This window comes from Eschrichtius robustus, chromosome X (assembly GCF_028021215.1).
Source record: "Eschrichtius robustus isolate mEscRob2 chromosome X, mEscRob2.pri, whole genome shotgun sequence".
Taxonomy (NCBI): Eukaryota; Metazoa; Chordata; class Mammalia; order Artiodactyla; family Eschrichtiidae; genus Eschrichtius; species Eschrichtius robustus.
Window position 1 is genome coordinate 108,657,318 of NC_090845.1, and position 23,213 is coordinate 108,680,530.

Genomic DNA, 23,213 nt, shown 5'->3' on the forward strand with positions numbered 1-23,213 from the left:
CCAGTGGAGAGGAGGCACTAGCTGGGAATGATCAGTCATTTGAAATCTATGGGAGATTATAAATATAAAGAAAATAGAATTCGGTGCTTATTATTAAGTGACCTTGATGCCCTAAAAACAGATAATAAAAAGCTGAGGGCCAATAACAATTAAAAACCATACATGAGAAGCCAACAGTCTCCAGCTTACAAAGAAGCTCCCATTTCAAGCAATGGGGAGCGTAAAAAAGCAAAGATCTAACCCAGGATTCAATCATTAAGGTGACTGAACTTCCAGGATCGTTGAATGCTCAGCTGAGACAGGTATGTTCTGCTGAAGTCAAGGTCCTAGGTGCGAAAACTCAGCACACTGACACATGGGATGGGGACGTCTAAGTGGATGCTCCTGAAGGTTTTGACTCTCCAGTCTTCTCTAAAAGTTCTCAGCCGGTAGAAGTGACCCACTCTTCCCGAAAATCAGCTAGTACTTCCTCTGTATGAGAGACAATACAGAGGTCTGTCGCCCACAAAGCCATAGGTCTATAAGCAGCATTATCCTTCCACGAAGAAGCTGGACCTAATAGGGAAGGAAAGGGACTGGAAGACCTCACCAGCACGTGCTGGCAGGAGTCAGGCGAGTACCTATGAGACTGGATTCTGAAGGTGCTTCATCAAGAGGTGTTTTATCTCAAAACTAGACAAGGGAGAGTTTGTTGGTTTGGAGGCACTTTCTTAGGATATGGGACTTAACACCCTAGCAGGGCCCCCAGAAGTGGGTGTAAACTCATAGTTAAGGTAGCACATTTGTTCTTCCTCTTTTGATTTTATTCTATATGTTAAGCAATACCCTGTTTGCCTATCTATTTTGCCTCTAGGGATGCTGTGTATTATTTTTATTTTTTAGAGATGCTGTGTTTTATTAACCATCTCTAGCTCTCTACTGATCGGGCCTACATAGTTGCCACTTTAATCTTGCCTGTTGTTACAATAATTACAAACCCCTGGCTGCTGGTGGTTAAGCTCTATCGCTTTGACTCTATTGCTGGGGGCTGGAAAGGGTTGGCTATCGTTTTACTATTTCTTTCAACAAATCAAGGGACAGCCTTCACTATCATCTGCCCTGGCCTGTGGAGCGGAGCACCATTCCCCAAAGAGACCAATCAGCCACTTGGTAGCAAGTTAACTACAATGGGCCATGTCCATCTTAGAAGGGCCAACAGTTCATTCTCATAGGATAGATACCTATTTGGGGGTGTGAGCTTGCCTTTCCTATCTGCAGAACCTCAGCCGGGACCACTGTCCAGGGGCTTATGGAATGCTTGATCCACAAGTATGAAATTCCACACAGCATGGCATCCAACATCCCACTTCACAACAAAGGAGGTATGGGAGTGGGCCCATGACCATGGGATTCACTGGTCATACCACGTGCCACACCACCCAGAAGTAGCTGGCCTCACAGAACACTAGAATGCACGAAGGACAGGTTGTCAGGAAGCAAACACTGAGATTTATTGGGGAGTGACATCCGTAAAGGAAGAGTGAGGAAGCAGGATTGGGGTAGGGGGAGCCGTCAGACTCAGTGCACATCTGAGAAAGTTTCTGCCAGCCCCACAGGGAAATTCTGAAGCAAAGATTCCCATTTGAGGAGTCCTACATTGAACAGAAGTGGCTAGGCTCTTGTACCACTTCCTTGCTCAGTCATTGGCCAGAGGCTGCTCCAAGAAGAGCAGGACCTTGACTCAAAAGCTGAGACCAACCCTGAAGGTGCTAGCAGCTGGGCAGTGAGTCCCTTCGGAAGAGGGGTCTGAGTAACACGTCTGTAGGCCTGCCACAGCCCATCCCTGTATCACCCTGATCCACGTCTCCATACATGTTCAGGGAGAAGCCCATCCAAGGCTCTTGTGGGCCTAATAAGAGGGAGATAAGTGCGATAAACTACAGCCTCCCAATCCCCACTTCAGTTGGTCTTGGACTGCAACTGGTATTCAGTACCTCCCTCTTCCACTATTCATTCTAAATTCCCCTCACCCTCAGCTTTTACTTTGGAAGGTTTCGGTGGCTTATCTGGTAGTTCAAACCAAACCCTCATTCCTGAGAGATCAGAACCCCTGGTAAGTCATACCCTCCTCAGACTGGGGTTGCTGCATGTGTTCATTCAGTGACAATGGACTGGGGAACAGTGGGTGGGGGGCACCTGGGTGGGTCATCTGAGTTCCACACATATTCCTCTCTATTCTCATGGAACATTATCCCTCTATCCTCTTGCTGATTAGGCTCAATTATGCCTGTTAGGATGGTGAGTTTTCTTGGCTACTAGTCATTGAACACAAAGAACCCAAAGGGGCTAAGTGTCAGTCGTAGCTTGTAAGTCAATGGGACCCTTGTTATGGCCCCTGGTGGGGGTATAACCCCTTTGGGGACCAGGGTCTCTAACACTGTAAAGCTTAGTTGCAGGGACAGGAAACAAAAAATCCTCCAGTAGGTCAGTCAGAGTGACGGTTAGTGCGGACATTCCTGATTCTACTCTTTGTTCCCTGAACCCTCTATTCTTCCTACGGAGGACAGAGCACCATATGGAGGCTTCCGATTTAATTCATTCTTTCTGAGTGTTGCCTCTGAAATGGTGCCTATAGGAGAGAGATTTGACAATATGATAAATCAATCATGCCTTGACGTGAGAGGCGTATTTACGCATCTAATCATCATAAGCCTGTGATGTAGGTACTCTTATTCTCTCCATTTTACAAGTGAGGAAACTGAGGCACAGACATGCTAAGAAACCTGCTAAACACCACTTATAAGTGACAGAGTATTTTAATTGGGCCATCCCGCAGAGGTCATACTACAAACTAAAGGGATGAATGGCTTAGTAAAATTTCAAGCCTGCTGATTGGCGAATTTCTAGAGGCAATGAAGCCAACAACATCCCACCCAACATTTTTGAACAAAAGGAATTGCCATTCCAGGATCTTCCAAGGTCTTGATTGGAAGCTCTAGCCTTAACAAACATCCTGATGAAATACGAAGCTCCTCTGAAACGGTTTAAGCAATGAGTGCCATGCCATGGGCCTGCCCTTGCTCATTACTCCTGGCCCATACCTGACCCTCATTTAGGGACCATGACTTAATGCTGATCATTTCATTGTGGAAACATAAAGCCCAAAAACCATCTGAGAGAAACAGTTTGCAAGTTTTAATGTGGCTTTCTCCTCTTCTATTTTCTCTGGTAGAATTTACTTACAGGCATAAATATGAAAAATACATATCACATGTGATGATTTACAATTATTAAAATTAAATAAGAGAAAATCCTTGGCATTCACATTCATTTCCTTATTCGGAAGAGACATCCCATTCTACTGATTGCAATATAAATAAGTTTGGAATAATGATTGTGATAGTCTAATAAACTAATGAATCCAATCTCATGAGTCATTTTTATGGATAAAATTTAAAATACTAAATTCCAAACAGAATACATTTGCAGTTTGTTCCAGGAAAACAGATTACTACATGTAATGTCAACAGTCATTACTTCCTGGTGTTATTTACCTGATCCCAATTTCCTAGCTAATACCACCGTGTGTGTAATGAATAATTCCTTTGCTTGTTTATATCCCTGCCCACCCTCATACCTCATTCTGCCTCCCTCCTCGCCACTCACAACCCCCCCAGAGTGGTGCGCTGGGGGGCCTGCTTGCAGGGGCTTTTGAAAGCTGATTGTACACATCTCTTCCCAACTCCACATTCAGTGATGTTCAATTGGTAGTTTAAGATTGGCCATGGTGGAAGTGTTTACACCACAGCAATTGGCAATCATGGTCTGGCAGACCCCTAGGATAACTGCTAAACATTTATCACCACTGACCACTACACCACACATACAATATATTCAAATCATGTCAAATGGCTTCAAAGAGCTTTGGAGATTAAAAATGCTACCTGGTCACAGAAAACCTAGTAGAAACAAGTTTCAACTCATCCAGTGTTTTCAAATTCATAAGAGCGTGCCACTGGTCATGGATTGGTTTTACAACAATCATGATTTTGTGAATTGCTCCCTCTCCCTAAATTGAAATGCATGACAAGTTTTTAGTTGAGGTAAACTGTCACTAACGTTGCTTGAAAATTTTTGCAATAGCCTTAGAGATACAGTAGCACATTGCAGAAATAGTTGAAAATTCACTGTCTGGAACAGGATTTTAGTAACTTAAATCTGTACTGTAATCTCCACTGGTTTTGTATGCCTTCATGCATATAATGCTTTGTCACCAAACCAGAGGGTAAATTCATAGGGGTCAAAAATAGTGTCTTCTTTCTAGAAATTCTTCACAGTGCCTAGCACTGTATTAGGTTTTGAGCAGATGCCAGGTAATAATGCATTAATTCCATTGTTCCCTCCCCTATTTCCTTCTCCATCCCATCCCCCTAATGAGTTACCCTAAACTTTATCAGAGCTGCTCCCTAACCCACCCAGTCACATAAAACAAACTCGACTATTATTCACAGTAGTCAAGATATGGAAACAACCTAAATGTCCATCGATAGGTGAATGGATAAAGAGAATGTGTGTGTGTGTGTGTGTGTGTGTGTGTGTGTAATGGAATATTATTCAGCCTTAAAAAAAGAAGGAAATCCTACTATTTGTGATAACATGGATGAACCTTGACGACATTATGCTAAGTGAAATAAGCCAGTCTCAGGAGGACAGGTGCTATATGACTCCACTTATATGAGGTATCTAAAGTAGTCAAACTCCTATAAGCAAAGATTAGAATGGTGGTTGCTAAGGGCTAGGGGGAGGGGGGAAAGGGGAGTGATTGTTCAATGGGTATAAAGTTTCAGTTATGCAAGATGAACAAGTTCTAGAGATCTGCTGTACAACACAGTGCCTGTAGGTAACAACCCAGTACTGTGCCCTTAAAACTTTGTTAAGAGGGTAGATCTCATGTTAGGTGTTCTTATCACACACACACACACACACACACACACACACAAAAGGAAACTGCTGGAAGTGACAGATATGTTTATTACCCTGATTGTAATGATAGTATCACAGGTATATGCATATGTCCAAACTCATCAATTGTATATATTTAACATGGGCAGGTTTTTTGTCTATCAATTATACCTCAATACAGCTATTCTTTAAAAAAAAAAAAACCTACAACAAAAATTAAGACAAGTATTATAATTATCCTGTATTTCAGGAACAGAGTACACTCATTTGGCAAATATTTAAGCACTAACAAGATGAAGGGCATTGTTCTAAACATTATAGTTGTATACCAAGTTGATTTAGACACAAGCGCTGACATGAGATTCCAGGCAAACAGAGTACGTAAGATATATATATAAGAAACTCTGATATAAATAGGAAAATGATCCAGATATTATGCTTATGGAAGTCTAAGGAGGGAGAGGTTGGTTTTGGACATGCTGAGTTGAAAGCAGAGGTGGAAGAGCAAATAATCGAAGCAAGAAAGCACGGGAGCGCATACCAGGAACAACAGTTTGTCTGGAGCGTAGGATGTGGGGAGAGGAATAGTTTAAAGTGAGGTTGGAAGGTAGAGGTCAGATTATAAGAGATTATCAGTATCGTGCTAAGGGGTTTGAGCTTTACCTCAGAGCGTGCCAGGTTCTGCTGCAGTAAAAACTCCAAAGTCAGTGACTTAAAACAACAAGGTTTATTTCTTACTGAAGCCACATATCTATTGTGGGTAGTCTGGGGGCCCTTCACTTGTGGACTCAGACCAACAGAGTAGCTACCATCTGGAACCAGAGGGACAGAGAATAGGGCAAATTGTACACCGGCTCTTAAAGTTTCTGCCCCAGGATGCCATGCGTCACTTCTGCTCACATTTTACTGACTAAAGCAAGTCACGTCCACACTTAACTTCAAGAGGGTGGGGAAGTGCGATCCTATGTGCCTAGAAGCGTGGAGAGCCAGATATGTTTAGTGGACAGCTCTAATGGTCAACACAGTTTGTCCTAAGAAGGAAGATAGGGTCATATTCAGATGTCAGAAAGATCACTTTAACAGTGTGTATGGGTTGGATTGGAGGGAGGCTAACTTGGAGGCAGGGGGCCTAGTCAGGAGACCAGTGCAGTGTTGCAGGCGAGAGAGAGTGGTGGTCCGATCCAGAGCAAGGTGGGAGAATTAGAGAGAAGGGGACTGATGCATGAGACATTTAATGAGATATTAAGGAGAATCAACAGCACTAAGTCAAAAGGTTGTGAAAGAGGGAGTCAGAGTAAATAGGGCTGCTGCTGGCAGACATATCAGGTGGGCAGAGACTGCGGTGGTGACCAGGGCTGCTGGGGTATGGCTGGTGGTGGAGTGGAGCTAATGGACAGACCTAGTAAGCAGGGCTTAATGGGGGTGGTTAGGGCTGGTGAGTGTGGTCAGTGGTTGTTGATTATTGGTGGTGTGCCGTGGATGGGTGTGGGTGGTGATATCCAACACGAGCTGGAGAGTAGCAGTAGTTTAGGCTGGATGGAAAGGTAGCAAAGAGCCAAATAGGAAAGGCCTTGACCACCATGGCAAGAGGTGTAAGTCTCATCATAAAGACAATAGGAACCACTCAATTATTTTAAATGCATCTGCCTGATGATGCTTCAAGTACAAGGACAAATATGAAGTGAGACGATTATGTGTAGGGTAAGGCCAAGGGTAGTGGACCAACCAGTGTATATTTGACAGAGCACAAGAGCAGAGGGGTGGGTTATCTAATGCAGATTGTGTTGTTACAACTTGACAACCGTCTAGACAAAGGTGAGTGGGAATGCTTCCCAGTTTCCTGTACAGGATTTTTTTCCCCATTTTTGCATTTCATTCTCACTTTTCCAATTCATTTCCTACCACTCAGTGGCATTATTCAGCTGTTGAGCAAGCCCATGGGAACACCAAATTTAGAGAAGGTTCTTCTAGCCAGAAACTGCCTTTGTGGATGGACCTCAAAATCTGGCCTCAGTGGAAAAACCATCTAAGTTCAGAGAAATGGGAGACCATCTGTGACTGCTGCAAGGAAGTCTGAGAAGTTAGCCAAGACTGGCGGAATGAAAATCTCCGATCTGAGGCTGCTTTCGTGAAGAAATTTAAATGCTACTGTCATCCCCAAGATTTATGTTAATGCAAACTTCATGATACTTTAAAGCTCAGAAATTTGAGCAACAACAACAAAAAAACATAGTAATGAAATGAAAGTTAGTCATTGGGATACTCATATTTAGTAGACTTCAACAACTAAGTTGTAGACAAGCAGCAACTCACATGTTATAGCCATGGGAGCAAAGTGAAATATGTTAAAAGCTGCTGACATGCTATATTTACATTTTTAGGACACGTTATAAGACAAAAATTTTAAAAATCTGCTTCTGTCAGCTAAAAATTTGAAATAAATCAGAAAATATTCTATATGGAGCTCTTAATGTAGTCTAAGAGAGGATAGGAAGGAAAAAGAAAAACATTCTAGTTTGTAAAGAACTATTAACAGAGGCAAGGTAAATACATTTAAAGTGACTATTATGAACATGTATTTATACCCACAAATACACATAGCACTACCACTTTTTTAGTGTTTTCTATGTGCCAGGAACCATAATATATGCAATTTGTACATATCTCATTAATCATTTCAACTTCCTTTGAGATAGGTACTTATGTCAGATATTGTCTGTGGATACTTAAGTCCAACCTAAGTTTCTATTTTCTTCCCTGTACTACTGGAAGCCAGAAAACCTACATTTCCAGGAGTCTCTTGCCAGCTAGGTTCTGGTTAGCTTTTGCCAGTGGAAGACCCTTCCATGAGATAATGAAGTAGGAGGCAAGGGTGAAGCCATTCTGCATTTGGATTCACCCTTCTCTCCTACTTCACTGCATAAGTGACCCCAGGTACAACCAGCAAAATAACTGCTCAGCCAAAATCACTGACCAACAGAACTGTGAACAAGTAACATGATTATGACTTTAAGCCACTAAGTTTTGGGGTGCTTGGTTATGAAGCCAAGCAAACTGAGACATCATCTAACTATGAACAGACAACACTGCTCCTCCAGGCTCCAAAGATGTGAAGTAACAGAAAGTTCATGGCTTGCAAATCTTGGTTACTCCATACCTGAGAGAATAGCATTCACTGTCAGGAAAAATATACACAAACATTCCCCAACTAATTCAAAATACTTTCTGCCTAGTTGAAAAACTTCAATCAACAACTTAATACCACCTGGTGCTTAACAGGTGGTAGATTTTTTTTCCCCTTGAGAGACATGAAAAGTTATTTTCAAAGACTTTTTTCAAAGAAATTTTTATGATTTATTGCTTCAATCTCCTTTAGAAGGCAAATAAATATTTAATTCTTACATGGGCTTAATTCTTTGTGCGGTTTCACCTCCTATTCCCCCAATTATAAAGAGGAGTAAATCTTACTTGCTAAAGAATTACATTTCTAAGATCACCCTTTAAACTTCCAGCTAAACTAATTCATACTCTACTTCTTTCATGTTTAAAGGGTGTACATGTCTCAGTGTCTTCAAGGAGGTGACATAGCTGATGTTTCTTAAACCCACAATTCTGCTTTCATGAAATCAACAAAGGCCTTCTGTGGCTTTCTAGGAAGACAAAAGATTCCATTTCTAGCCACCTAAAGAAAGGATACCTGTTCTGTACCATAAAGATGCAGAATACCTTGTATCAGGTGTCTGAGGTTTGGCAACTCTTTGACAACACTACTTTTCCTTGGTCAAGAAAATCTGAAGCTCTAATAAGCCATTCAGGTGAAATTTCTCACAGAATACAGTCTTTAGTAACCATAGAATCAAGTTAGAATGAAAAATGTGACTTTTCTCTTCCATGTCTAGGATCTTTTATCAGAATTGTAAAGGTTTTGTTTCACTATTTTTCAAGAAAACAACTTACCGTACTCTCAGGCTTTTTTTCTCCTGGGATCATTAACTCAACTGATTTGTGCTTATTGTTAATGAGGCCAAGGTCTTGATGAATTCAGTCTCAGTGTGGGCCATTTGGGCTTTCCATAGGCAGACTGCACCCTTGACTCCAACTTCAATCTCACCCCTGATCTTGGCCAGGTCATTTTCCACTCCAGAAGGACAAGTGCTATTATAGCCATAATATCTGTGCAGACATTCCCACCATGGGAACAACTCAATCTCTGTTGACAGGTGTAATGAGGCTTGCCTTTACCTGTGCAAGATTTAACTGCAGCAAAAAGGTACTAACTTGAACTTGGGGCTCTGGGATGAGTCCATATAGAGCACATTTACAGTATTTGAGGGCAAAATGATGAGCTGCTATAACAAACAGCACTAACAATACAGTGATTTTTAAAAAAGGTGATATATCTCTCTCATAATATTTGGAATATAAGTACATAGTCCAGGTAAGCAAGGTAGCTCTGATCCAGTGATCACTTAGGGATCTGGTTGCCTTTTAGGAAGTTGCCCCTTTATCCCTTAAATCATGGATGTCATCTGTTTGGTTAAAGTTAGATTGTCACGAGTTGTAGTACGGAAGAGGCATATTTACTTTCTTAAGGCCTGGATGCGGCAGACATCACTTGCATTTGCATTCTGTGGGGGAGAACTTAGTCAAATGGCGAAACCTACTGCACAAAGGACTGTAGAAGGTGTAGCCATGAACCATGTTCCTCGGAAGAAGTGAAGAACATGTTTCGGTAATCGACCAGCAGTCTCTGCCACAGATGGAAAGTCAAGGCCATCCCTATTTTGCTGTTTGCATACTCAAAACAACACTTGGAAGAAGAGCTGTCTCCAGCACAAGTTCTATGATAGCATGTCATTTTCCAAATCAACACCCATCACCCAAATGAAGCCACAAACTAGAGGAAGGAAGATAGCAGTCTAGGCGAAGTCACAGACATGAGGAAGAATAAGAATGAAAAACTGCATCATTCATCTCCCAATGTATTGATGCCATGACCCCATGGAGGGTACAGATTGTGCTGGGGAGAGCTTGAACCTTTCCCTAGCTCCTTTGGAACACGGAAAAGAAGAGCTATGAAGACCCCGAATAGCCAAAGCAATCTTGAGAACGAAAAATGGAGCTGGAGGAATCAGGCTCCCTGACTTCAGACTATACTACAAAGCTACAGTAATCAAGACAGTTTGGTACTGGCACAAAAACAGAAACATAGATCAATGGAACAGGATAGAAAGCCCAGAGATAAACCCACGCACATATGGTCACCTTATCTTTGATAAAGGAGGCAAGCATATACAGTGGAGAAAAGACAGCCTCTTCAATAAGTGGTGCTGGGAAAACCGGACAGCTACATGTAAAAGAATGAAATTAGAACACTCCCTAACAGCATACACAAAAATAAACTCAAAATGGATTAAAGACCTAAATGTAAGGCCAGACACTATCAAACTCTTAGAGGAAAACATAGGCAGAACCCTCTGTGACATAAATCACAGCAAGATCCTTTTTGACCCACCTCCTAGAGAAATGGAAATAAAAACAAAAATAAACAAATGGGACCTAATGAAACTTCAAAGCTTTTGCACAGCAAAGGAAACCATAAACAAGACCAAAAGACAACCCTCAGAATGGGAGAAAATATTTGCCAATGAAGCAACTGACAAAGGATTAATCTCCAAGATTTACAAGCAGCTCATGCAGCTCAATAACAAAAAAACAAACAACCCAATCCAAAAATGGGCAGAAGACCTAAATAGACATTGCTCCAAAGAAGATATACAGATGGCCAACAAACACATGAAAGAATGCTCAACATCACTAATCATTAGAGAAATGCAAATCAAAACTACAATGAGATATCATCTCACACCGGTCAGAATGGCCATCATCAAAAAATCTAGAAACAATAAATGCTGGAGAGGGTGTGGAGAAAAGGGAACACTCTTGCACTGTTGGTGGGAATGTAAATTGATACAGCCACTATGGAGAACAGTATGGAGGTTCCTTAAAAAAGTAAAAACAGAACTACCATACGACCCAGCAATCCCACTACTGGGCATATACCCTGAGAAAACCATAATTCAAAAAGAGACATGTACTAGAATGTTCATTGCAGCTCTATTTACAATAGCCAGGACATGGAAGCAACCTAAGTGTCCATCATCGGATGAATGGATAAAGAAGATGTGGCACATATATACAATGGAATATTACTCAGCCATAAAAAGAAACGAAATTGAGGTATTTGTAATGAGGTGGATGGAGTTAGAGTCTGTCATACAGAGTGAAGTAAGTCAGAAAGAGAAAAACAATTACAGTATGCTAACACATATATATGGGATCTAAGGGAAAAAAAAAGGTCATGAAGAACCTAGTGGCAAGACGGGAATAAAGACACAGACCTACTAGAGAATGGACTTGAGGATATGGGGAGGGGGAAGGGTAAGCTGTGACAAAGTGAGAGAGTGGCATGGACATATATTCACTACCAAACGTAAAATAGATAGCTAGTGGGAAGCAACCGCATGGCACAGGGAGATCAGCTCTGTGCTTTGTGACTACCTAGAGGTGTGGGATAGGGAGGGTGGGAGGGAGGGAGATGCAAGAGGGAAGAGATATGGGGATGTATGTATATGTATAACTGATTCTCTTTGTTATAAAGCAGAAACTAATACACCATTGTAAAGCAATTATACTCCAATAAAGATGTTAAAAAAAAAAAAGAAGAGCTATGGAGGAACAAAGAGACAACTGCTAACACTGTCGAGCTCTTCCTCTGGCCTAACCAGAACAAGGGGCCTTGCATTTTCATTGTGCACTGAGTCCTGTAAATTACGTAGCCAGTCCTGCATGAGGGATAGGGAGCGATGGAGAAATGCCTTTCCTTTCCTAATCCCCAGAAAATGGTGCTGAGACACATTTCATGAGTCTTCTCAGATATCCTCCCTTGTCGCACTTTGCCGTGTCCCTCACTCCTGCTTCCTGAGATCACATTACCAAAAAAAGGACTTGCACGAAAGCTGTTGTGGTCAGTGTTTAAGCAGAGGCCTTAGGTGGTGAGTGATCTCTGCAGATATGTAGGGGAAGATTATTGCAGGCAGCGGGAACAGTCAGCAAAGGCCCTGAGGTGGGAGCATGCCCGGTGTGTTTGAGAAACAGCAAAGAAGTCACTTACGTGGCTAGAGTGCAATGACTAATAATAGGTGAGAGATTCTGTAACAATCTATATGGCAAAAGAATTTGAAAAAGAATAGATATATGTATATGTATAACTGATTCACTTTGCTGTACACCTGAAATTAACACAACATTGTATATCAACTATACTCCAAAAAAAAAATTTTTTTTAATTAAAAAAGAAATAATCGGGGACTTCCCTGGTGGCGCAGTGGTTAAGAACCTGCCTGCCACAAAACACCAAAAAAATAAATAAATAAATAAAACAAAGAATCCACCTGCCAATGCAGGGCACACGGGTCCGAACCCTGGTCAGGGAAGATCCCACATGCCGCGGAGCAACTAAGCCCGTGCGCCGCAACTACTGAGCCTGCGCGCTAGAGCCCTTGAGCCACAACTACTGAGCCTGCGTGCTACAACTACTGAAGCCCGTGTGCCCTAGAGCCCGTGTTCCACAACAAGAGAAGCCACCACAATGAGAAGCCCACGCACCGCAACGAGGAGTAGCCCCCACTCGCTGCAACTAGAGAAAGCCTGTGCGCAGCAACGAAGACCCAATGCAGCCACAAAAAAAAAAAAAAATCGGTGAGAGAAATAGGAGATGAAGTTAGTGAGCTCACTGAGGGGCTTAAAGATCCCCGAAAGGACTTTGGGTTTTTCTGTGACAGAAAGGGAGAGTTGTTGGGGCACTCAGTCAGAGACATGATATGATTTAAGTTTTCGAAAAGGACATCTGGCTGCTATGTTGAGAATAGACTGTAGAAGACAAGGGTAGGAGCAGGAAGAACATTTAGAAGGCAATATATCCCTCTCAATATCGTGAGAGAAGATGATGGCTTGGATCAGAGTGGTAGCAGTAGAGGTGATGAGAGGAGGTCAGATTGTGGATGCATTTCAAAGTAGAGTCAAAGGATTTGCTGATGGATTGGATGAAGGCTGAAAAAGAAAGAGGGGGTTTGAGGACATCTACAAGAGTTGCAGCCTGGAGACTTAACAGAGAGCAGGTCACCAAGGGAGTGGCAGACCGGACAGAGTGGGGATGGTTCAGATAGGAAACAGGATGATCTGGGGAACAGACAAGTGAGTATCCAAGGAAGGGGACAATGGGACTCACGGTTCAGGGTAAATCTTTCCCTATTTTCCCCTTTTCCCTTGCTGAAAAAGGAATGACTAATGAGTAAAGTAATGGGCTAAAGAGAAGGGGGTCAGTACCATAGAGGTAGCCACTCACTCTGTGTATACTTGGGGGTGACTTTACACAGAGTTGCATTTGGTCTCTGAGGCTCTCAGATATCAAGACAGCCAAGTATGACAGGCCTATGTAAATAAGACAAATCAGCTTTCCTAGAAAGAACATGGAACTGAGAGGCATGTGTGCTGGTCTACCATAATCCATAGATTAGCAATTCCCCATGGGAAGCATCTATTTTGCCCACCAATCTTGACACTTCTTCACATACCCCTGAAAGAAAAGCTACTGACAGAGCACTGAAATGTATGGTGAAGGTTTCATAGGGAAGATAGAGGAAACATGTACATCACACACAACTTCATCAACCCCCTCTTGACATGTCTCTTTGTCTCAGCCTCTCTCTCCAACCATCCTGCCAATGGGATATTTTTTCCTTCATCCTCTTAGAGCTGCTTTGCTTCATTAACCTTTGGTACTCCTGGACCTCTCACTCCTGCCCCTAACCCAACTGCAGCTTCTCCAAACTTGTAACTTAGCCCATTTTGGGGGGGGGGGTGGAAAGGAGGATTTTCTAGTTACCATGATCCACCCCCTTGGGTGGGTGGGGGATGGGAGAGAGCAGGGAGGAATTATAAAATCTCTTTTTCTTATGCAGGAAGTGCTGAGGACTGTATCAAAAGACATGGTCCCTAGCCTCCAGCATCCAACCAACATGTCAGTGGATCACTGTAACCCAAAATCATAATTGTTAGGACAGAGGTAAGCACAAGTACTATGGCACCATTAAGGAGGGGCACCTAATCCAGACTGAAGGGGTGGTAGTCAGGGATGTCATTTCAACTTTTCTGAGCACCTGCTATGTGCTAGATCCTGTACCACACACTAGTGCTATGCTGGGGCCCCAAGTAGGCGCTTAGTCTGCCTATTGGGTGACACCCTTCCGCCTGCTGAGGCTATCCTCCACTGCTGAGCTCAGTTTCCCCATCTGTCCACTGAAGGAATCTGACCAGGGCTTGGCAGAACCGGGATCACAACCTGAGGCTTCTGCTTCTTACTATCAATACATGGGACTTAGAAAGTCTTAGACTTGACTAAGAAAGTGTTGACTCAAACACGTTGTTCTCATTGCTCATTCATCAGCCCAAATGTATTGTTAGTAGCAATAGGAGGCTGTAGGCATTGTGCAGGCCTCTAGAGAATTCTAGGGCTGATTTGCCTATTTATTTTTCCTGCCCCAGTCTCCACGGTCATTACCGGGACCAAAGAAGTCGTATCTGCACTGCATTTCCTTGGAACCACAGTGACATTCAGTGGCCATTGGAGGTTGAAAAACAAGTGTCAGAGAAAGCACTTGTCTTTGTGCTGCAGGATGGAGTGAGGCAAGTTTCCCAGCAATTTTTCCACTTAAACCAGCACAAGCTGATCAGCTCCTGCTATTGCTTATGGAAATTTAGCATAGGGCTAATAGGCTGGACCTGGCCCAAGACCACTACCTCACACAAGCTATTTATCCTCATTCAGTTGCCTTCATAGACAAAAGAACAAACCAAACCAAGAGTTTACATTGCAATACCGATTTTTAATTTTTCTCGTAGATAATGCTTCCCTAATGCAAAAAAAAAGGGAATAAAAATTTGAAAAACACAAAATGTTACAACCATCCACAAGCTCACCACCCAGAAATAACCCTCATTAACATTTTAACTTATTTTCTTCCTGTCTTTCTATGAAACATACATTGTTATCATTCAATACACACTCGTTGCCTGCTTTCCGCACTTACTGATATATTGTGGACATTTTTCCCTGCCATTCTTCTATACCATTATTTATAATGGCCGAATAGGAATCCAACATATGGATGTACTGTGATTCACTTATGGATGTACCATAATTAGTTTACCAATTCCATATTGTTAAAACATTCAGATGGTTTCTAAATTTTTAACATTATAAAATAATATTGTAGGAGTTTCCTTACAAATAACCTACCTGATTATTTCCTTAGCATTAATTCCTACTATTGGAACAACTCAGTTAAAGAGCATTCACATTTAATACTTTGGAAACATATTGCAAAATTACCCTCCAGAAAGATTATACCAACTTTTTCTCCCATCAGCTCTTTTTGAAAGTGCTTATTTCCTCATGCCCAGGTCAACACTGGGTATTATCATTACTTTTCTTCTTTGACAGCATCAAATGATAGGCAAAAAATGGAAAATTTTTTTAATGGCAAAGCATTTTTGTTTACTTTTCATTTTTTATTATAAATGAATTTGAACTTTTACTTTTTCATTGGCTGTTTGTATTTGTTCCTTCGTAAAGTGCCTGTCCTGGTCTTCTGTCCTTTTTTCCCATTGGAATTTTTATCTTCTTTATTGATTTATAAACACTCTTTAGTGTTAACCCTTTGTCATACCATACAAATTTTTCTCAGCATGTCATTGTCTTTCTGCTTCTTTGGCATATAGAATTTTGACTTTTATACATTCAAATCTATTTATCTTTTCCTTTATGTTTTCCGTCTTTGGTGCTATGTTTAAAAAGGCCTTCCCTTTTCCTAAAATATATATTTTGTTTTTTCCTCTGGGTTTCTTGTTTTGTTAATTACATTTAACTATTTAATCCACCTGGAATTTATTTTCTTGAAGTGCGAGGTCAGGCTATATAACTTTATTAAATAGTTGTGCCACAATTGTTAACTGGGAGAAATAATTTCTCCTTAACTTTTTTTTGCCACCTTCAACTATCAAGGTGAGAACTGGGGACAGGTAAAGGACAGACACGAAACAACAAAAGTGTTTTATCAGAATTAGCAACATCGTTAGTTTTGACTGTGGTTTAGAATTTAGATGGGACCAGGTGGCAGGCCCAGTACAGGGAGAGCCTGAGCGTCTCACTGACTAATATGGTAGACAGTGTTGTTGATACTGGCTGTTGGCTCTCTCATCCTTTATTCCCACTTCCTTCTAATGCATCTTCTGTGCTGCAAAGACTAGAAAACTGAAAACCATATTTCACAGACTCTTTTACAGCTTGAGTTCTGGGTTTGAAATACCTTCCACCAAATATGTGCATTTACGTGAGATCTAAAAGGCAGAAATGAAGCCAAGACCACCTTCCCTGCCCCTGTGGGCTCCTTTACCCTGGCAATGAAGGTCATGCAGACACGAGAATGTTCTGCAACACTGTACCAGCATCTAGTCTCCAGCTTCCTGGGTGTCAAGAGGCAGTACATCAGTGACAGTGGTATTTCCTGACTCCACCTTCTGTTCCCTGGGCCATTCTTGAACTCAAGCATTCCAGTGATGGTCTCAGAGGTAGTAGCCAACTAACTGGTGGATGGGTTCTATAAGATTCTGGGAGCCATTCCTATAGGCCCAGCCTAGATCCCACTCTTCCAACCCTTCCAAGGCTTTTTAAAAAATATCTAGGGAATTCCCTGGTGGTACAGTGGTTAGGGCTCCATGCTTCCACTTCAGGGGGCACAGGTTAGATCCCTGATCAGGGGACTAAGATCCTGCAAGCTGTGCGGCGTGGCCAAAAAATTAATAAATTTAAAAAATAAAAATATCTAATTTCCTTATTAAATCCCTTTCTACTGAAAATACCTAGCGTGGTTTTTTGTTTCCTATACTGAATCCTGACAGATACAGGCAACCAGGGTCAGGGTCCAGGATCTTTTCAGGGTCCAGGTCAGGGTCCAGGACCAATTCCTTGCAAGACCTGAGTCTGGGAAAATATGGGTTAATGACAGGGGCCTTTCAGGCAGCAGCTGGCTAATATACAGGGGAAAACTCTTTATCCATCATTGACCTGAGTCACAGATTCTGGTATCCTTCAACTTTTGGTTGAAGCCAACACTAGGTGTAAATACATGAACAGTGGAGGAGCAGAGAGGAAGGGAGCCAGGAAGGTAACACAAAGTGTCTACTATGTGTCAGGTACCAATCTAGACCATTTCACATGTTCTCATTTAATTCTTACAACACTCTGGAAGGTAAATACAATTGTCCCCAATTAACCCAACCCTGCACATACACATTTCTGAATACAGTATGTCCATTTCCCTTGGGCTCGGATCACTGTTAAAATAAAACATCTTACTTAGCATGGGGACCCGGGTGGTGAATGGGTCTAGATTCTAAGCCACTCTGAGGACCTCAGTTCCAGAAGTATATGACCTTGTGTCAAGTGCTCTGCAATGAACATGATTTGGCTCCAGTCTCTGTGTCTACTTCTTTCTGCTCTACTACCAACTGGTAGGTTTCCTTTGTGTCATGAATCAAACTTCCTGAGGCAATAACCTGTCCCTGTTCATCTAAAGCCTGGGCCACAAAAGTCACCTGCCTGCCTGTGGATGGGCAGCATCCCTCAAAGGCAGGCATCTGTCCCTGATCCAATCAGCTGTGACTGAGACAAGGGGGTCCCAGGTACTGCTGGCTATTCAGCAGGAGGATGAACAGGGAACGCCATATTTTGGCATCTGCTGAAAAATCAGAATATTAGGAAACACTGAGCCCACATTTCCACAGGCAACAGGGGGAAGGAGTCCCCCTTTACACTGCAGTTTGAGAAATCCTAAATTTCTTCCAGCACTAACAATCTTTAATCCTGAGATTCTATACTCTTCTGGATTCCTGTACACTGAAAACATCGTGGATTGACATGGGCCTCATTGAACAGATAATTTGGAAGCAAGCTGGGAATGCATTTCATTTTTCCACCGATTTGATTTTTAAATAGGGACTCTACATTTCCACACTACAAAGCCATTATTCTCCTCTATTGGAGTTCCTGTAATTCTCAGCGTGCCATGTATTATCATCATCCTGTCAAAATGAAAATCTTACAGAGATCCTGCGAGGGCCTTATCAAATCAAGTGGAAGTGATTAAGGACAGTAGAAAAAATTAGAACAATTATATATATACCATTAAATAACGTAACAGATGAGAATCCAACTAGTCTTCAGATTTTCATAAGTAAGGTTTGCAATTTTCTATTTTGTTGACTCAATAGCAAATTATCAATTCATTAAATGATTAAACCATTTATCAAAACTGAATGACAAAGCAATCAGAGACTGGGATAATCAGACTCCAAGTCTGTTCTTTGTGTAGAATTCAAATGCACCCAGCACAATACAATTTTGTACTTAATGTCACTCATCTAATCAGCATATTTCTGCTCCAATGTGAGATCTTTGTTTGAACACGAGATGCAAAAGATATGGAAACCGCAAAAATCTCATTTATGTAATCATAACAAGCATGTTATAGTGGTTGTCAAAATTAATTAAACCTAATTCGCTCTACTTTCTAAGCTTAAAATTGACACAAAACATTCTTGTGAAAGGCAAAAGTGCTATAGGATCACAGAAGTAGGTATAAAAGTGAATATTTTTAAATGCCTGTGCTTTGTTTTAGAGAGTTAGTTAATATTGATTAACTAACTAAGTATGACAGATTAGATTCCTCCAAACATTTGAAACAATCAGTTGAATATGAACATTCACTCTATGAATGTCTAAACCTTTGGCTTCTTTTGAGTAATAATGAGTCTCACTGGTGTAATTACAATAAGTGTAAATTTAGAAAACCTCTATTAACACACAACTTCTCAGGAAGACGTTCTTTCCTAAGGCAAGGGACATCTTTATTTCAGATTACATTGTCATCTTGATCATCCTCTATTTAGAGCCAAAGTTCTGCTTACACCAGTGCTTCTCAAAATTTGGTATATGTCAGAAACACTCAGAGAGCCTGTTAAACATGCAGATTCCAGGGCCCCAAGCTGGTCTTGATTCAAAAGGTAGGGCCTAAAATATCTGTATTTTCAAAAATAACCCAGACAGTTCTTTTGTAAAAGTTCCAAGGACCACACTGTGAGAAACACTGACTCACATGTTTCCTTTCTCCCCTTGTGTTACGTTGTTTTGAATCCTTGCATTATAAATCCTTTCCGTATCTCTCTTGAGTGCCTTCTGCATGCCCTAATCAACCTCCACTAATATTCCCTGGGCCCCATCTTGTCTCATTAGCTTGAACTGGAAGAATTTACATTTTCTACATTTTCCTTCTCCAGATTCATACCTCTCTGGCCTTCACACATGTGCAGCCCCCTAATTGGTGAAAGCACAAATTAGGTGGACCCTTCTAGAAAACTTCCAGTCTTCCCTAAGCCAATCAGATTCCTAAGTGTTTCGTAGCAGGAGCTCTTCAAATAAACACATAAGCTCTGTTTCTAGCAAACCTCCCTGTTACCAAGGAAAGGCTTATCTAAGCCTTTAGTTTCCTCAGTACTACAGAGTGGACAACACAAAACAAAGGAGGAGGATCTCAAACCCATCTCTTTAACATCTTTTTAGCAACTCAAGAAAAAAAAGTTGTCAGTGAAGAGCTAGAATCATATTTTCTTAAAAATTCACGATTGTCTTTTGATATGAATTATCCAAGTTATCACTGAGCCCTCATACCACAGAGAGAGAAGAGATAGTAAGCCATCACCTGGGGACTCATTTGGGGAGATTTTCATGTAGATCAATGCCTGGGCCCTGCCCTAGACCCGGGTTTCTCAACTTTGGCATTACCGACATTTTGGTCAGATAATTTTTTGTCATGAGGGGCTGTCCTTCGCCCATAAAGCTTAAAATATTTACTATCTGGCCCTTTACATAAAAAGTTTGATGACCCCTGTGGTAATTGAATTAGCTACTTACTCTGAATTTTCAGGGAGACTGAAGCTCGGGAGGGGAGGCAGAAGTGAGATGGTAAACTACTATTGCTTGTTTTAAGCCATATAAATGAAGTTGAGATAGCATAAAGACATCACAGTGCACTGAAAGACAAAACACAATTTCTTCCTCCAAATTAAGTTTCTTTTTGAAAAAAAAATTCTATGTCTATTTCACTGGCAAGACCTTTTTAAACACCTTGTCTTGGAAATTAAAATGCTTCATATTTGTTCATGCTTCCTGGAATTCTGTTTTCCTGGAGGTCATCAAAAGCTCTGAGCTTTACTTCTTCTATCTTAGCTACGGAACAACCTCCTGGAAAAAGAGCCTATTAGTAGTTGATTTTCCTAAGCCCATCTCAGCGTTCCTGATTTAGAAGACTGTCCCTGCTATATGGGAACATAGGCTGGGAATAATGAACGTCATAGCAAGGCTGTGCGGGGCTGATTAAAACAACTGCTTCTACACATTGAAATAGTTACAGATGAAATGATGTGATGTCTGGGAGTTGCTTCAAAATAATGGGAGAGAGTAGGTGGAGATATATATATGAAACAAGAGTGACTATCTCTAATAATTTTTGAAGCTGAACAGTAGGCACTGCATGTTCATTACATTATTTCCTCTATATTTGAAAATATTTGAGAATTTCAATAATACTTTTTTTATTAAAAGAAAATCTGCTTCAAGTGCCAGATGAGGCCAAAAATGCTTAAAAATGGAAAGGAAAGATCCTCAGTTTTCTTCTGAAGCAGCACTTTAATGTTTTGATTTGATGGACCTTGGGCCATGAGGAGACAGTTCCCCAAAATTATTTAGTCCTAATTCTTAGCAAAATACCTAGCATGATGTAGGTGCAAAATAAATATTTATTGACTCAATGAACAAACCCAGGTCCTTTATGCTACAAGATCCTCCAGGAGAGTAATAACAACCATGATAACAGCAATAAGTAACAATTATTGAGGATTTATTATGGGCCAGGCACTGTGCCAAATACTGGGAATACATCATTATTTCCTTCAATCCTTATAAGCTTCATAAGGGCATGAATTTTTACTGTTTATTCACTGGTATGTCCCCAGTGCTTAAAACATGACTGATGCAATAAATATTTGTTCAATGAATAAATCTAATGTATGTGCTATTATCATAACCCTTATGCAGATGAGGAATCTGAGGCTTAAAAAGGTTAAATGACCTGCCCAGCTAGCAAATGGCAGAGCTGGATTCAAATCCAGATCATATAACTCAAAAAACTCTCTTTCAACCACTAGCTATACTGATGCTAATTCACACTTTAAAGTCTTGTCTATTATTATAACTGTGCCAGCCAGTGACCTTCAAAGGCCCTAAAAAATACAATATACGATGAAAATATTTTGATAGCAACTCAAACTGAACAGACTTAAGAGTATGGGGTACTGCTTGGAACAGGAATAAAAGGGAACTTAAACATGAAAATGGGTCTCTCCCAAACATCTCTATCAAGGGTCCCCAACCCCTGGGCCATGGACCAGTACCAGTCCATGGCCTGTTAGGAACCGGGCCGCACAGCAGGATGTGAGCGGCGGGCCAGCGAGTGAAGCTTCATCTGCCGCTCCCCATCGCTCTCCATCTCTCACATTACCGCCTGCACCATTGCCCATCCATGCATCCCCCCCATCTGTGGAAAAATTGTCTTCCATGAAACCGATCCCTGATGCCAAAAAGGCTGGGGACCACTGATCTATACGAAAGACACTTGTGAAATCTTAGAAGCATTCCCATTAAAGTTAGAATGAAGGTAAGGATAACCTTGCCAAGGATAACCTTGCCGGAAGCAACCTAAGTGTCCATCATCAGATGAATGGATAAAGAAGATGTGGCACATATATACAATGGAATATTACTCAGCCATAAAAAGAAACGAAATTGAGTTACTTGTAGTGAGGTGGATGGAGTTAGAGTCTGTCATACAGAGTGAAGTAAGTCAGAAAGAGAAAAACAAATACAGTATGCTAACACATATATATGGAATCTAAGGGAAAAAAAAAAAAAGGTCATGAAGAACCTAGTGGCAAGACAGGAATAAAGACACACACCTACTAGAGAATGGACTTGAGGATATGGGGAGGGGGAGGGGTGAGATGTGACAGGGTGAGAGAGTGTCATGGACATATATACACTAGCAAATGTAAAATAGATAGCTAGTGGGAAGCAGCCGCAGAGCACAGGGAGATCAGCTCTGTGCTTTGTGACCACCTAGAGGGGTGGGATAGGGAGGGTGGGAGGGAGGGAGACGCAAGAGGGAAGAGATATGGGAACATATGTATATGTATAACCGATTCACTTTGTTATAAAGCAGAAACTAACACACCATTGTAAAGAAATTATACTCCAATAAAGATGTTAAAAAAAAATAAAATAAAAAGGATAACCTTGCCAAGGAAAACCTAACACCACTATTATCTATCATTGTATTGGAGATCACAGACAAAGCAATTAGATGGCAATAAGACAATTCTGTTAGAATTAAAAAGGAAGAGACAATATCATCTTTGTTTTTAAACAAAATAACCTATTAGAAAATCCACAAAAAGCTTAAAACACTACCAAAACTAAGAGCGTTTACAGGATTGTTGGATACGATATATGTTCTTATTTATTAGTAGCAACCACTTTAAAAATGCAAAATTAAAAAAAAAAATGCAAAATTAACTTACCAAATTTTTTAAGTCATTCACCATAATTTTCAAAACTCCATGGTATCTAGGAGTAAATATAGTAAAAGTTACATAAGATCTTTATGAAGATAACATATAAGATGTAAAGGAAGACCTACATAAATGAATATGTCATGTTCATAGACAGAAGTTATACATAGATGTCAATTCTCCACAAACTGACTTGTTAATTCATTGAAATTCCAATCAAAATTCCACTGCAATTAAGAATAAACGGTCAAGAATAGACAAAATGATCTTGAACAAGAACAAGGAACCTTGACCTATAAGGTTTTAAGACTTATAAGGAATAGTATATTTTATTTTATTTTTTATTTTATTTTTTTAAGGCCTATGTGAATTTTTTTTAACATCTTTATTGGAGTATAATTGCTTTACAATGGTGTGTTAGTTTCTGCTTCATAACAAAGTGAATCAGTTATACATATACATATGTCCCC

The 23,213-nt window shown here is 40.9% G+C and overlaps 1 pseudogene; it reads left to right on the forward strand.

Annotated features, from left to right (window-relative positions):
* Positions 1-9,459: 9,459 nt before the first annotated feature.
* LOC137756420 (tyrosine-protein kinase Fer pseudogene) overlaps positions 9,460-23,213 on the forward strand; it is a 60,577-nt pseudogene continuing 46,823 nt past the window's right edge.